The sequence below is a fragment of the Rhea americana genome, unplaced genomic scaffold (genome assembly GCF_003343005.1).
Source record: "Rhea americana isolate MKP2758 unplaced genomic scaffold, rheAme1 scaffold_132, whole genome shotgun sequence".
Classification (NCBI taxonomy): domain Eukaryota; kingdom Metazoa; phylum Chordata; class Aves; order Rheiformes; family Rheidae; genus Rhea; species Rhea americana.
Genome location: NW_028185395.1, coordinates 1,424,956 through 1,441,510, shown reverse-complemented (window position 1 = coordinate 1,441,510; position 16,555 = coordinate 1,424,956). Strand labels below are relative to the sequence as shown.

The 16,555-nt window shown below is 41.7% G+C and overlaps 1 protein-coding gene across 1 annotated transcript in view; it reads right to left on the bottom strand.

The window, feature by feature from the left end:
- The window catches only part of LOC146599798 (myelin-oligodendrocyte glycoprotein-like), a 34,939-nt gene extending 18,892 nt beyond the window's left edge, over positions 1 to 16,047 (bottom strand). Inside the window, exon 1 of the mRNA XM_085297924.1 lies at positions 15,988 to 16,047. The gene's annotated coding sequence lies outside the window, so the exon portion shown is untranslated. The remainder of the gene's footprint in view (positions 1 to 15,987) is intronic.
- Positions 16,048 to 16,555: the final 508 nt, after the last annotated feature.

Sequence of the window (16,555 nt, the reverse complement as noted above, 5' to 3'; positions counted from 1 at the left end):
ATGAATAGAATTACTGAAATCAGTAAAACTGTATTTGCTGGATTAATAGAACACTGCTACTCACATTTCCAAATTGGATGATCTGAAGCTAGCTGTGAAAATGAGATCTAATCTTGAAGAGAGATATGATGCAGACTAGATTACTAGAACCACTTTGGAGCTGAGAGTTCAGCCTCTTTGTGGGTGCCGGGTTATTGCCATAATCTTTGAAAAGTTTGGTCAGTCCTCTCCCTGCCTGTATGTATGAAGGTTCACGTTCTTACTGGCCATAAGCTGAGGAGAAACATTTGTAAGCTGTATCGGAAAAGGACAGAAGGGTGGAATCAAGTTACCTCATTCATTCCTCTGATCTTCTCAAATACTTGCACTTTTTTCCCTTAAGCCAGGCCCTGTATATAGCCTCTCATAAAACAGGCAGAAATAACCAAAATGGACAGAAATACATGGAAGATTCCCACCCCTGTAGGTGTGGTCAATAGATATTTCTCCTTACTCCTTTATGTCTCCCTCTTGGGCAACTAGCCCTTTCCTTCCTATTGTAGTAATTTGTTTTAAGGGGCTTTCTACAATCTGTAGTAGAGGATCCCTGCATGAAATGATTCCTTCTCTTTGAAGGACTGGGTCTTCTAATGCTGCTGTTGATCTGTTGCCTATAGAAACACCTCACCAAAAAATCTCCACCTAGATCAAACTTCAGCAAAGAGCTTGCAGCTCTATCAGTTTGATGGACTAAATGTGCCTTTTGCATCTTGCTCACAAATCTTGGAAGGCTTTGAACTTGTCCTTTGCTACTAAGCCTCTCCAGAGGGGCCACGACTCCTCCATATGTGCACAGCTGTGCACGTGCAGAGCTCATCCAGGCTTTTGGGAAAAACAGGCAGAGCAGAGGATTGCTGCCAGAGACAAGGAAAGGGACAGAGCCAGGCTTGCGGCTGGAAAAAAGGATGGGAGAAGCTGGGTGCTGCCCCCTGCTACTGAGGAACTGGTGTTGCTGGAGTAGAAGCTGCTTGACTCCTCCAGATCTCTAACTTAGCAGGGCTGTGGGTGATCTGGGCTGGAGCATGCTTTGCCTTTGCCCTGAGCTGGGCCTGCTGCCTTGTGCATACTGAAGCAGGCAGGTACCTGATCTCAGCTCCTGGCTGAGTGTCTCGGTTATCTCAGCCTTTAGTGTCCTCTGCTACTCACAGCTGATAAGTCTCCTAAAGCCCAGGAACGAGATCCCTTTTCTTGTTTTCTCCATCCCACGTGTGTAGTGTCTTGACAGAGTGCAGCTTAAAAGCCATGAAACTCTTCCTGGCTGAAGGAAAGAGGTTATAATTTGACAATAACTGAGTTGCTGAGGGTTCCTGCCTGTCATGAGCTGCAGGCTCTCACAGCTTGACAAATGACTCATGCACAGCAGTAGGACAAAGTATACTGGAAGAGGAGGGGGGGAAAAAAAAGGATGGCTTAGAGTAGGGGAGAGGCACAGATTTGCATTGAACTAAACTGAAGCTTAACTTATGAGGGACTTCAGCAAAATGCAAAAAAATGGAAAAATATATTTTCAGTCAGTTTAAAACACCTCACCTGGCCTAAAATAATGCATGAATTTAATTTGGAATCAGTGAGTACTCCACTCCTGAAAACTCATTTAGTGTTCCAAAGGATTAACATGCATCAAATGGGGTTTGGTGGATTTTTTTGAAGATAAACAACTACAAACAAAGATCGTTGTCTCTGAATGGAATGTCCTGACTGTTGCTGAAATTGTACCTTGTTCTGTGCATTAGGCTGTATAAATGCCCTATTTATGCAAGGATGAAATATTGTCATAACAGCCTCTGTAACTGGTCTCCATAACGGCCCTGTGATTAATTGAACAGCTCTGGATTTATGTGAGTGCACGTGAAAAAGAACAGAACTCAAGATAAGAACAGTATTGTGCTATTTATACTGTAAAGCTGCAAAGAATAACATCTTTTTTTTTGAAAAAAACTGTCAGCATTTAGTGTAATAATTTCATAAGTATTTGTGGTGATGTCATTAGCTGTCTCTCACTCAATACATTATCCGTTTAAAAAGTTGTTTTTTTCAGTCTTTTCACACCAAGCCAGGGTTATAAAACCCCCCACAGTAAATGTCATCAGTCCAAAGAGAAAAAAGAGGAAAATTCCCTCCTTTTGAACTTTAAAACTCATATAACAGATAAAGCCTGGTTACAAGGGGGGAGGGAGAAAGGGAAATTCTGGGGGACTTTCCTAGGAAGCAGAAGGGAAACTCTTTTGGGCTTGGAAGACTGCTTTCAGCTGATCGTCTAGGCAATAAAATGTCTTTGTTACTTTTGTCTGATGCCTCATCTGGTAGGAAATGTGACGTACTAACTCAAGAGAATTTCTATTCTCCAAAATCGCCTTCTGATTTGACACTGTGAAAGCAAGGAAAATCCTGGCCTTCAAATGCTTATTTGTGTTGGCAAATGTTGCCAGCAACAGGCTTAGGGGCTTTAAATTCTGCTAGTTGCTCTTCTAGATAGTGAGTCATGCATAATTCCCTCTCCCCTTACCTTGTATTAATTTATATATTTTTAATTGGAAAAAAAAAACCTCTAATCAAAATGAGATGATGATACTAGTGATGCATATACACAATCCAGCTTAGATACAATGGTCATTTATTTATTTATTTTTATCAGACCAGTTTATTTTTTTTCTTTATCAGACCTATTGCTAGAGAATACACTTTCTTCCTGACTCATAACCCTATGGTTGGTTGGCTCTGTATTTCTTGATAGCTGAGAGCAGAAAGTAAGCTGTGGAGCAGATGAAGTTTAGAGAGTAATTATTAGTGCCTTCTACAAAAGTGTTGAGCATGCATCAAGAATAGTAAGCAGGATGGGTGAGCTTAAGAGGTAAATGAAACTAGTAGCCAGGCAATGGTCTTCGCAGGGTTGGACAGGGAAATACTGGGAAAAGTGGGTCAAAATGGAAGCCTGGAGTGCCAGGGTGAAAGAGAAAAAAAAACAAAAAAAACAAAAAAACGCAGATTGACAAGGCTGGTGCAACTTGCTTTGGCTCTTCCCCAGGGCATTTGTTGAACTGGCAGAGCTCTAGATCAGTCACCTCGTGGAGGGTGTGCACACCTGGAGGTTACACCTCTACTGCAGTGGCTGGACATAAGCCAACAGACTTGCATCCTGGGATTTTCCTAAGCTACAAAATGCACCTTATTGGACAGGCTTGTAAGCAACCGTTTGTCATAAAGTTTTTTATGGCTCTGGGATTGAGCAAAGATATTATTAATATCTTGGATATTCTTCTATGTTTTGATGGCAGTGTTTCTTGAGNAAAAAAAAAAAAACAAGGTAAGTGCAATGAATGCAAATAACTAAGAGGGAAGAGTCATTCCATTCTCCAGAAGCCTGCGTTAAACTTTTTTGTAGTTATCCCTTGAAATGCATAAAGTATTTGCTGAGTGTAAACTTTACGCTAATAAAAATATCAGGTTTTAGTGGTTCAAGGACTCTCAAACCAGTGATAAAAATGAAGCTGACAGTTGCCAGATATTACATTTTTTTAAAAAAAATCCCCCAAATTCCTACCCTACCTCTGCTTTTTGAAAATATTTACAGACAAAACTGAAGTCTACACAATCTTTTAATTCTAGTTGCACTAGTAAGAGAGCTGAATGTATCTACTTGGTTGTTATAGGCACAAGAATATTGATGTCCCGTTTATTTCTGTCCATCAAAAATGGACAGAAATAGGCCCTTAAAATAGCCTGTGAACACTACACTGTTTTTAAAACTAAGGCCTAAGTAACAGTTCCAAGTGGAGAACAACCATGCTTTGAGTTAACAGGATGTTAATAGATACGATACATAATATTGAACTGTATTGAGATACCCAAGGTATTTTGCCCAGATGTGTGAAGTGGAGAAATCTGAACAACCAGCTTGAGAACTGAGATAGGTGTATATTTCAGTGAGGTTAAGGGTGAAGGAAATATCTTGAACAATCAATTTGGATGAATAGAAAAAAGATAAAATAGGTATCATAAGCCCTTATTAAAGCTCCTGCAGACCCTCTACTCTGAAATATTTCTCAATAATCTTAAAACTTTCAGATTTCATTTCTAATGGTTGGCTCAGATCTAGTTCAGCTAAACTGTTTCAAAATCTGAAGCATGAGTCTCAAGTATTAAGTGTGATTAGATCTTGTCTTGTTTCCACCAACAAATGTGCTTTTGTCTGTTACCAATGCAATAGCACTGCATTTTTTCCCACCTGTAATCATATCCCTACAAGGAGGTGCTGACTTCTTCTCAAAACAGCAAGCTCAGGTTTTGGAAGCAGAGAGGAACGTCTTTCTTTTAGAGCGCTTTGACAAACTGCTTATGTTTGATTTCTGCAGATGTGTTTCTATTCAAAGATAAGGAATGAGGCAGAGGTGGCATCCTTCAACTTTTCCTTTTATAGGAAGGACAGGATATAGTTTCTGTGCCTGTGTATGGGTACGATTAATTTTCACCTACTGTCTGTTCTCTACAGGAAGATGTGAGAAATCTGAAAGTGGTTTCATTTTTAGAATTGTGTGTGTGTGTTTCCTTTTTCTGTTCTAGTTCAATGTCTAGTTCTAGTTCAAGTCTTTACTGTTGGAGCCTGTGTAGGACTTGAACAGAAATCCTTGTAAATGATTTTGGGTGGGGGTTGTGCTTGCCTGGAGTATTACTCTTCTAAAATAGAGGATGATCCTCAGTCCTGGTTGCTTGAGGATGTCCGGGGGAGAAAAAAAACCCTAAAATTAGCCAGTGGACTGCTTTGCAGTAGAAAAATCTCTTCCTCTGGAGAAAGCAGGGGAACAGGGTGAGACAGAAGCCACAATTTCCTGTGCTGTCGCATTTCCTACTGTAACATTCTTATGTGCCTTCATTTTCCCATTATAGAATGACACTGGCAACCTCACAGGTCATGATTTTCTCAGGGCACAGTTGGTCACTTTTTTCTCTTTAGGATCCTATTCCTTGGGACGTCTGGCTACTGACTTCTATACTAACACATTTTGAACTAATAATGGGTTAGATTTTCATGTACTTCTCAATAGTAACTAACATCCCTATCACAGCTGAGGCACTGATAAAGCAAACTTACGGTTTTGAGCCTTTATCTTCTCTGTCAGATCCAATTTCATTTCTGAAATAAGAGCTCATGGTCTCCTTTGGGGCAGGAATGTTGTCTTGGACAAGTTTGGAGCAGTTAGAGGCATAGCCCAGCAGGAGCCACAGGATCATGCCTACGAAACTCTGGAAAAACCACTACTCAATTGTTGGGCTTGACCTTATTGCTCCTCTTCTCCCAATGACACAGGGTGACTGAAGTGCCAGAGATGTTGGTGTGATTTAGCTGTATGATGAGCTGATGGAGTTAAGGCAGTGCAGTGGGTTGAAGAGCTCCAGAAGCAGACAACATGTTGCTGAGGAAGCTTAGAAGGGTGATCTGGGCTGGTCTGTAGGGGTACTCAGTGCCAGGAAAGGTCTGAGGTGGAGCTATAGGGGATGATTCTGAAGTACAGCCACATTTACTCTATGTACCCTTCACACTGCTGGCCCTTTGAGTTTGCAAGTGCTTTCCCCCCGCCAATCCCTTGGACAGTGTTTGTGTCCAAATTAGCACTTGTATGCCGTAAGACATTACTTACACGAATTGTGGATGCTGGGGGGATACAAGGGAAGAGTTATCCAATATCCATGCTATCCTTAAATAACATTTCCTATTGTTATTGTCAGAGATGAAGCACTGGCTAGACTTGTCTAATCCTGTAGGGCACTATTTATTTGGGCAAGATAGGAGACAATTATGACAGAGAGATGAGGAATTTGAAAGGATGTTACTACAACAGCAGTATAGGCTATATTGCAAAGTATGCCATACAAATAGAGAATTACTAGCAGTCAGGTTGGAAATACTTTACAGTGGATGTTGTTTCCCCAAACAGAATGCCTGAGGTGAAGGAATACAAATTGTTATCCTGTAACTGCTAGAGGAAAACTGCACGGAAGTGCATGGGACAGGAGACTGAATTCTCTTATGGATTCTCTGATGTGCCATTCTGCTATTCAAGCTTTTTGCAATCTCCTCTCCAACAGAAGCTCTCTGGACTCTTACAAGAGCCAACTTAATGGGGATGTTCTGTTTTGTTTTTTTTTTCTCTTGCCCCAAGAAAGGTACTAACAGAATCTTACCTACTTTTTTAATTTAATTTTTGAAAGAGCTGTCTAATGGCTACAAAGAATGTTGGGGAGAAAAGGCAGAAGTTGGACAGGTGTTTGCTTGATCACGTGAGCCCTGTTTCTCTTAAGAAACCAGGTTATAACCTGTTAATCACATTTTCAAAGGATTAGCTAATACTGTCTAGGTTGTTGAAAAAACAGAAAGGTAAAGATAAGCCAGTCAACTGGATGAATAGAAAACAACAAACCTATATACAGTGGATCATATTTTAGAAGAACTACATGGGGGATATAAGTCCTAAAAGTTGCTGTAAGAGGGAGAGAGGTTTTGAAATGGTCTTTAGTTTGCTCTTCTAAGGTGATATAGTTCAGTGATTATGGAGCTCTATTGGCAAATTGTCTCATTTCCTCAAAGGGTGCTTGCTTTAGCAGTGGTAATATAACTCTTACACCATGCACACAGCGCACTTGGTGAAATACTTGTCATCTGAAAGAAGGCTATAGCTGAAAACAATCTAGAGAAATAATATCTGAAAGCAACTAAATGATGTCAAGTCTATGAACACTACCTAGATATAGTTTTCCTTGTGTTGTAATAGCATCTGATGGCCACTTAGTAGTGGACAATCAGGTCATCTTGCATGTTGTGATGGAGAATACTTTGGATGTGACTTGAGCACAAAGTACCTTAGCAACTGGATTTACTTTGTACAAATCTGCTATAAAACTAGCTTGCTAGCTAGGTAGACTAGTAAAGCAGTGAAGAGGTAACTGCTGCTATCTCTTTTTGTAATCAATAGTTCATGCAATTTAACGCTTCTCAGTGTCAGATGCTGAACAGAACATTAACAAGTTTATGTTGTTTTAAGCACGATGGCGAGTAGTGACTTGAAAAAGAGGAGCATCTTGTGCAAAACCACAAGCTTTCATGTTGTAAAAGATCAGCTCTGCAGTTCTACACTTTGATGGTAGGAAACCCCCTGTGAAAATTTAGGTGAACTTAGTTTTACAGTATATTTCCAACCAGCCCCAAACTGGAAGTTGAGGGTGTGAAACGCACAGCCCAAATAAGGCTTGCAATTTTGGCATGCATGGCACTGACCTACAATTTGGCCTCTAAGCCTCACCTTCCCATGGAAGAAAGTAAACTTCGTGATCTGGTCAGATTTTCAGGCTCAATAGACAGGAATGATAGGGATGGTCCTACATCTTGAAATTAGTGAATTGATCTAAAGCAAAATCATCTCAGATCTTACAGGAATTTATTGCTGCACAGTTAGACTCTGTATTGAGCCCTCAATCTTGCAAAACCTGTCTCCTTCAGGTGAAGTGGGCAGTTGCCTAGGGCATTAGTCTGTAAGGAGCATCAAGAGTCTTAGGAAGCAGTAGCCCCCAAGGTGGAAGGGTTGGCAGCTACTCTTTGGGGAGAGGGTGAAGAAAGAAAGAGGCAGCTTCTCCTCAATCTTTCTTACACCTTCGTAGTCCTTCCTCCAAGGCCCCTTGTTGCCTTGCGGTAGGAGTGACTCAGCCCTTTCCCTTCTGGAGGAGCAACATTTAGCTTTACTTATGCTCTTGAGAAAACTCAGCTGTCCTCCGACTGGAGCAGCCCTTGTTAGGGGTCCCCCCACTTAATTTCCCTTGAACATGTAACTCTTCCCCTTCCCTTGGCTAACATCCTGTGAAGTACTTTCTGTTGGCAGCTCTCACAGCAGGGCTTTTTCCGTTGTGCAATCCAGGCCCGGTAGCTCCTTCTGTACTGGCTGAACAGGCTATAACTCCGCTGGTAGTGATATAGCAGCTCTGGTAGTCAAAGCAGCAGGCTCAGTGCCTCCGGCAGTGTAACAAAGATGCCATTTGTTCTCCGTAGCAGCAGCCTCCAGTGGCATGTCTGTTTGAGTGCCCTTCAGGCTCTTGGCTGGAGTTGTGCACAAAGTGGTGAGTCCTTTGCCATCACTTCGATAACAACTCTTCCTTGGAAATTTAGGAATCTGCAGGCTGGAGCATTACAGTCATTGTAAGGTCTGTGACACTGATTTTTGGAAACAATATTCAGTAGATGTATTGTTTGGCAGCAAACTACTAGCTGGTACATGGTGTGGCTTAGAAAAAAAGGGCACAAAGATGTGCTGCAGTGTTCCAGCAACATCAAAAAAAAAAAAAAAAAAAAAAAAAAAAAGTGCATGATTGGAAATATCCTCTGGTTATATCATCTCATGACTCTAAATCCTCAGGTATCTTCTCCAAGAATGTCAGCCAACCAACCAATATAACTTGGGAGCCCACGCAAAACTGAGCAGCCAGTTATAATCATGTGGTTCTAGGCCCAGCCTTAACTGTTTCTCTGCCCATTTATCCCAGATGTATTACAGAGGCAGTACCATATTTGGCTAGTTTCTTTGGTACCACAGAGCATGCTGTAGGTGCTTTGATAGGACTGAAAGGTTGTCCAGTCTTAAGAGTTTTTGTGATGTGGTTGAATCTTCTAAACATCAAGGCTATTCAATGTACAGCTGTTACTGCTGGAGTGAACAAATGCTTTTCTATTTTGTCATCAGGTTTAGGGAAGTGGATACTTCCAGGAAAAGGCTAACAAAGCTGTATCCAGGAGAATTTTTTGTCATTGTGAAATACCTTTCAGTTTTCGTCTTGGAAGATGCAGTAGCTAAGTAAGTATTTGTACTGCATGTGGCAAGAGGCGTAGGGCTCCGTAAGCCATCCCTGTTTCCCATAGCTTGACTGCCACAATCCCTGTTCTCTTCTGCCAGAGACACTCTGTGAAAACCTTTTGGATGGGTCTAAAACTGATGTTTTGAGCATTTGTGGTAATGAAAGAGAAGACTTGAGGCCTAATGAAGATGACTGAACTCAAAGTCAAAATTTTACAGAAAATCTTATTTGGAAGGATGAGATTCGCCTCCCATTTTGATTGTCTTACTAACAGAAAGAGTTGACCTGTGCAACAAGATCTTAAATTGATTAGTCTTCAGTGATAGGAATGGGGACATTTGCTTACCCAAACTGTATCTTGTTATTTTGACTGCAGAAGGAAGTAGAGAGAGGAGAAAGTGTTAAAGGGGACTTACTGTGCAACCTGCTGCAAGTCCTGCTTTCATGGGAGCAGGCCTGTGACGTCCTCAGACTATATGAAAGTACAAAGTGCTAATTGATTAGATATGATGTTGGACCAGTTTCACTTGTTGCTGCCGTCCATCTTGGGGATGGGTTACGTTGCTAGCAAATGAAATACGTTGTTTGGATTTTTAGCACACTTCTAAAATGTGTTAAATGCTATGGCTGCCCTTCTTGTAAATACAAATGCCTACTTGTGGGATTATGTTACGAAACAAGCTCTTTCCCCTTGCTGACATGTTTGTAAACGTTTAACTAGCAATTGTTAGTTGCAATTGTTATTGTGTCCTGTGCTTAACATTGCAGATGTTTAGCAGATATCAGTTAATGAACTTACTACAACGAAGTACAGGGGAAACAACAATTCATAGGAAGCAATTAAATCCTATAAACTTCAGATGACCTGATTTTTAAAGTGCTTCCACTAAATACTCACAGAAGTCTTCTCTAGATGTTAATGTGCCAATCTGAAGTCTGCAGTTCAAAGCTCTTACACCTCTGTCCTACTTCCAAATGGGATTTGAAGAGCCTCGTTATTTACATATCTTACAGTATAATGACCTCAAAGCTGACCTCGGCACTTCTGTGACTATTTAGACTGAACTAACAGCACTACATATTAATCTTTCATAATCCTTCATCTTTCAGCTGTAAACAGTCATCTGGGAGAAGTCGAGGTGGCTGCTGCAGGAGGGCAATGAACTCTTTAGAGCAGCACAAAAGTGGGAGCCAGAGCTTTTAGGACTTGAAGCAACCCTGTTCCTAAGCTATAGTTTAGGGCAGGTAAAAAGTCTGAGAGTTAGCTTTGCAAAGCCTTGCAAACATGCAGACTCCAGATCTACCTGAGATGAAATGTTTTCCCTGGTCAAAAACGGATGAGTCAAGGTGCGTCTCTGATCTGCACTTTGCTGCTAACAAGTTGGTGGTGGTAACAACCATGAGCTGCATTACCCTAGCCGTGCCCTATTTCTTACAACTCCTTCCCTCTGCCAAAGTCTCCTATAACACAGGCTAAAAATGCGTGGGGAGTTGGTGCCAAAAGAGCACTTTTATGCCCAACGAGGATGACCCTTGACATAAGAAATTTCCGGGTAGAAACTGTGTTATGTCTCTTTCAACACAGAGGGGAAGTAAGAGAAAATAGGAACGAAGACACCCGAACCTCATTTTAATTGAGGCTGTCCTATTTTAATTCAATCTCCCCCTTCCTCTGGAGAATGGAACAAATCTATATTTGCTTGAGAATATTGAGGCTTCATCCAGACTGCGGTAAAGCCACATCCTGGTGGTGTAATCAACCTGTGTTCAGCAAGACACTGCCTCCATCCTTGGGAGACCCTGACTGTGGGCCTAAGAGCTTTTTGTGGAGTTGGGTCCACTGGAGTATACTTACCAGTGGGACAACAGTGTTCTAGTGCAAACAAAAACACTTTCCTCTCCTTCCTCTCCACAGAAGGAGGAAAGAAATGGGGGAGTAAGGAAGCAGCGTGAGTGTTACAGTGTGGACACTTGCGTAAGTTTTAATCACAGGTGAAATGTAGGCCTCTTCTTTGGCTTAGCACAGCTATTTCCCAGGCTGTCTTGCAGAGGTACTTTTTCAAGGAAACTTGTTAACATCAAAGTGACTTGCTTTTGGTTTATTCCCAGCTGAGGACTGGGAACGTACAAGAGATGCAGCACAGCGTGGGTAGCATGTGTGTTTTCTGGCAGCACAAAACTTGGGGTAGGCAGCAGCTAGCGCATGTGTGATTAGCCAGCACCAAACCTGGAGCTGCCCCAGGCACCTGGCCGCAGCTCTACTAACTAGTTGTAATTGTGCCAGCTGCAAGGAATACTTAGCTTGTGGCCTGAGTAGATGGAAGCAATAGTGTGAGTGAGGCTGCAAGGAGTGCGTGGGAATGAATTAATCACGGCATGGCCCTTAGTGGGTACGTGGTAGAGCAGGGAAAGCAGCTGTGCTCCTCATCACCATCTCTGTTCGCTCCTTTGAATTCACAAATGCCTCTGGACATCTTCCGCCACCCTTTCCCTTTGGAAGTCCGAAATGCACATGTTGGAGTAAAGGTGATGAGAGAAGGAACATGAAGATCAGGCTGAGAATCTCCTGCTTTTTTGTTTTATGGGGTAAAAATGCCTGTGCACTGAATTTTCCTATATCACGGTTACTTGAGAGATGCTCTTCTCTGGATAGCAATGTGTGTTTCAGTAATCCTGCCTTTTAGGAGGTAACAGGATTCATCATAACTGAAAGAATGAAATAGAGGTTTTCAGGCTAGTAAATGTGGTTTAGATTTGTGTCCATGTTGTTTGTATGTTGTTCATCTGTGGTAAGGGGACAGAAAAAGACACTTCCAGGTCCTCCAAAGCTGAATAACTAAAAAAGGCTGGTTCTGCAGATTTAAGCTGTATCAGTTTACATACACTCAAGGATGCAGAGCAAAAAATGCAGCAGCTCTGTATAGAACTTGAAAAAACTCATGTTTTTTAAAGAACAAACCATGTGTGAATTGGGCTGCCTTAGCGAGGGAAGTATAGGGAGATCTGGATGCTCTTCTCATTCTTGGAGTAATAATAAAATAACCCTCTTTTCTCAGATGTGATAGCAAGAATCAGCTGGCTGTAGCTCAAGTAACACTAACTGTGATGACCTCATTCTGGCAAGGTTGCTGAGAAAGGAGCTAAAAGCTAATTTGCCTTTACTGAAAAAAGTTAGTTCAGAAATTAAGCACATGGCACTGTATAATGTGGGAGACTGAGATGTGGGAAGCCAGAGGTGAAGAAATTGTATTCTTTCTTTAACCATACTTTGCTGAGAAATACATTTGGACTGTACAAATAAACTTAATTTATAAACTGGGAAAAAATCAAGCAAATAGCTGAGTCCTTTACCTCATTGTGTTGAGTCTTTCCAGCTGCCTTGCAGGGAAATTGAAAGTGAAATAAAATAATACAACCTCCCTGAAACTTAATACATGCAAAGGAGGCACGGAGGGGAAAATACCTGCATGCAAAACCAAGTTGTAGAAATAATTTTAAAATATAAAGCTAGTATCCTCTAATGTAATTTGAATATTTTTCCCGCTTTCTTCAAGCCCTCCCCCCCGCCCCTAATCATTAAAGTTGTGTTCTTGAACCAAGCCAAAGCTGAATTGCACCAGTGGCTTGCAGTCTTCACTGACAGTGCAAAAGTGAATTTGGAGTGGAACTGGTAAACTGCAATGACCAAAACAAAATGCTTGAAATGAAGCCTTGCAGGTGACATTAAGTCCTGTGGTTTCATCCACCGCAGGTGCGCTCTCTCGGAATGATATTGAGTGCTGTTAATGTGATGCTGCATTAATGTCCGCTGCTCGGTAGATGGGCCGAGTGCCCTGAATTCAGCTTCAGAGCTGCTTTCAGGGAGTATATTGCTGTATGGATCCTGTAGTTGTAAGTTTTGTTGTTGGTAGCCTACTTGCTTTTAACGCTTTGTAGATCTCCACAAATAGCATTTTACTGCTATTGAAATCTTACGCGTTGTCCTATCTACTAATGGAACAAATTTCGTAGTGCGAAGTGGAGCTGGTTTGACTCTGCTACTTCAGCAAGAGTAAAGGGTCGAGAGGATGTGGTAAAGCACATTATATATGGGCAGCCTCTGCTAGAATTTATGCATGAAGGTTAAGAAAGTAGAAAGCTGACTACATGGGTTTGAGACCTTCCCCACCAAACCTGCCAGAGATGGACATTCTGCGATAGTGGCTGAGCTGCAGTAATGTTTGTTGCCAAAGGTGCCATTATCTTGTAAACAGAAAAAACTGTGGTTGGCTGAATGTTTGTCGTGTGTATGTGGAATTTTTTTCCTGTGGTTGCTTTGAAAGCGAGAACAAAAAGCGGTAACCCACAGACAAAAAAAACCTAACAGCCGCCACCAACAAGAAAATGGAAAAAAAACCCTCCCTATGGCTTTAAGGTAGTTGTCTCTGGGATGTTAGGAAATCTCTGAAATTAATGAGGTTACATTCCTTATAAGAAGTTGAATAATTTAACCGTCAAAAAGCCAAAAGCAAGTCTTCTGTTCCTAGAATTTGTCTCATTTGGAGTCCTTTAGCTAGCTGCGTATTGCTGCATTTTTCAACTGCTTGTGCTGGGATGAAGCTCGGCTGTTCTGAGCAGTGCTTGCTCTTGTAGAAGATAACAGGCATGCTGAGGCTTTAGCAGTTTAAGACATAAATATATATAAGCTACAATAAATATTCTTTCTACACATTCTACAATATATATTCCTACAACAGATTATACTTGCTCCATTTTGTGATATCTTCTTTTCTCCCTCCTCTCTGCTCGGCAGGCATGCTGAAACTAAAGGGCACAAACTCCCTTCCTGTCTTCAGGGCACCAGCCTGAAGGCTCTGTCCTAGCATTGGGGTGTGTGCAATTTATGGTTTAATTACAAATGACTTGAGCAACTAGCGTGAGGAAGAACTGGCAGAAAAGTCTATGGGGTGACTGGAATCAGGAGAGTTTACAAAGAAGAAAATGCAGAGAAGACAAAGTGGAAGGAAGCTGAGTGTGTAACTAAATCTAGAATTAACTTTAGTCACAAAATGGACATTCCTTTTAGTGATACTGAATGTGACTATAAATATTGAACAAATACAACAAGATGAGCAGGGAGGAAAACTAAAAAAAAANAAAAAAAAAAAAAAAAAAAAAAAAAAAAAAAAAAAAAAAAAAAAAAAAAAAAAAAAAAAAAAAAAAAAAAAAAAAAAAAAAAAAAAAGTTAGCCATAAATTCAATTAAACCCTCGAGCCGCTGTGACCACAGGTATGTGTCTGCTACACTACGTCTTGCAGTGCTGAGGTTTTGGACCAGGGCTGAGCGGCCGAGGCTGCTCACGGGAGCCCTGTGCAGAGCCGAGTTCCTAGCTCAGGCTCTGGGGCAGCAGAGCCTCATAAGCGTGGCAGGGAGCTGCAAATGAGTAACTTCTCCATCAGCACAGTGAACCCATTCGGGAGCAGTGCTTCTCCCAGGCCCCGCTAGCACAGGAGCCTCCACACCAAGCCATTATTTCAGGCTCTTTGTAATTGGAGCCAACATGCTGGGGACTTCTTTTTCTTACATCGCTCATTTTTGTAAGTATTTTAGTGACCTGGTTTGCTTTATGGCAAGAGAGCTTAGAGATGAAAAACTCCTATTGCCATCAACCACCCTTTCTAGAAATAATCAGTTTCTGTAGAAGGGAAAATCTGCAATGAATTCTGCCTTTACATTACTTGTGCTTGTATTATAAAGATAAGTTCAAAGGAATAGCAATTTTCTGATTTCACGAACACTGATATCTATAGTTGTGTAGTTTCACTGCACACTCAAGACTCAGTTTTAGTCTCAAAAAAAATTAAGCACAAGTGTTTGGCATGAGCTGGCTTTTAAGGAGCCAAGTACACATAATTAGGGGAGAAATTGGGCTTGGCAGCATCTTGTTTTGTATTTTCAGACTGTACTTCTCTTCTATCTTCCTCTCTCCCTGTATTACTTGGGTGGGTACAATTTCTTCTAAAGAGATGAGCTATCAGAAATCTCATGGGTTTGTTTTGTTTTCTGCACAGTTTAGGTCAAAATTGATTCAATAAGCTTTCTTTAAATGGGAAAACTTGTTTTAAATGCCCCGATGTACATATGACTGCTGTGTACATGTGGGATTTGTTTTTGGTGGAAGTATATTCGGTTGCTATAAACTCTCCTTTAAAACTCAAAGGCAAAGAATGCTACTTGTGAAACCTACCTTTGCCTCGGTATCTAGAAATCATCGTTACCTCATTTTTCTAAGCTTCGGACGGAAACCAGAGTGACTAATGACTTGGGCAAATGGTTGCTTGGCCTCTTTCTTGTCCTTTCGCTCTTGCGCTTGATTCCTTCACCAACTGCAAACTGAGACTGCACGTTTTATGTGACTGCGAGCTGCGTGCGCGTTGCTCGGTGTGACGGGACTCCCTTGCGTGCCTTGCAAGGAGGTTTTTAGGTGCTGCTCTAAGCTGTCAGTTTGTAAACAGAGACTATTCAGAACCTGAGAAGTGAAGTGGGGTTTCATTTCTGGTGTGACTGCTGCGCTGAGCGTGACGTCCGAGTCTTCCCCCTTGCTCGGCTCACGTTTTGAGGGCGTATGTGCGAGTATTTGTTTTCAACCTAGTGTTCGTTCTCTGAACATCACTGAACTGAAATTCACACTTCATTCAGTATCTCCACCTCCACGCCAGTTTAATAACTAAAGAACAGTAGAAAGCAAAGAGCATGATGGCAAAATTGTACTGGGTGAGTAAATTAAGCCCGAGATGCCTTTTGGGGTGTTAGGTGAGCCAGTAGCCTCAGACTTGCTTTCCCTTTGCAAACTGTTTGCACGCCGAAGTGCAACCCCTTCTGACACTCGCTCAAGGGAGCGGAGTGGATTTGCAGAGCAGAAATGCTTTAGTTAGGGGCCTCACATGTTTGCATTTTCCCTCTCCAGCAGTCTGCCACTTACAACAAGGAAAAAAAAAAGAGTTGTCTTGTTTAATTTTTTTGTCTCCCCGTGCCACAACTGTGAAAGAGCTAACCCAAACAGTCGCATCCAACATCCTGCAGTTTTAGCACTTTCTGGTAGAGGAGAGAAAACTTGATCTTTTTTTTACTTACCTGTGTGCAATTTCTCTTGATTATCCTGCCCACGACTGCTGAGAATCAAACTGCTGCTCCGACGAGTCCCTGCTTTAAATGAGGAAGTGCTGAAGAAAGGCAGGATGTGTGAAGCAATGACTCAGGCATCTAGTGCTGCCTTTCTTGCCCAGCTGAGGAATAGAGGGAATTATAGACGCTACTCGCTGCAGCATGCTGAGCTGACGCAAGACTTGCGGGCTACCGCTTTACCAATAGTAAAAGCTCAGGAGCATTCAATATTTCATCCTTCATCCCTTCCTTGACGTATCCCAAGCCTTATGCTGGCCAGGGAAAGAAAGCGTTGCTGAGGATCGGAAATCTTGAGGTGCTACATGCAGAGGTAGAGGACTTGTAAAAACATGAAGTAAATCTCAAATGTAGTAGCTTACCTTGCAAAGGCCTGTCTGCAGCATTTTAGTAGTATGGCGTTTGAGTTTGTTTTTTTTGTTTTGTTTTATTTTTTTTTCCAAAGTAGGAAGGAGATGCGTGTGATAGAAAAAAAAAATCCACTAGGTGAGTTGTGTTTGATGGTATTTGTGTGGGGGGG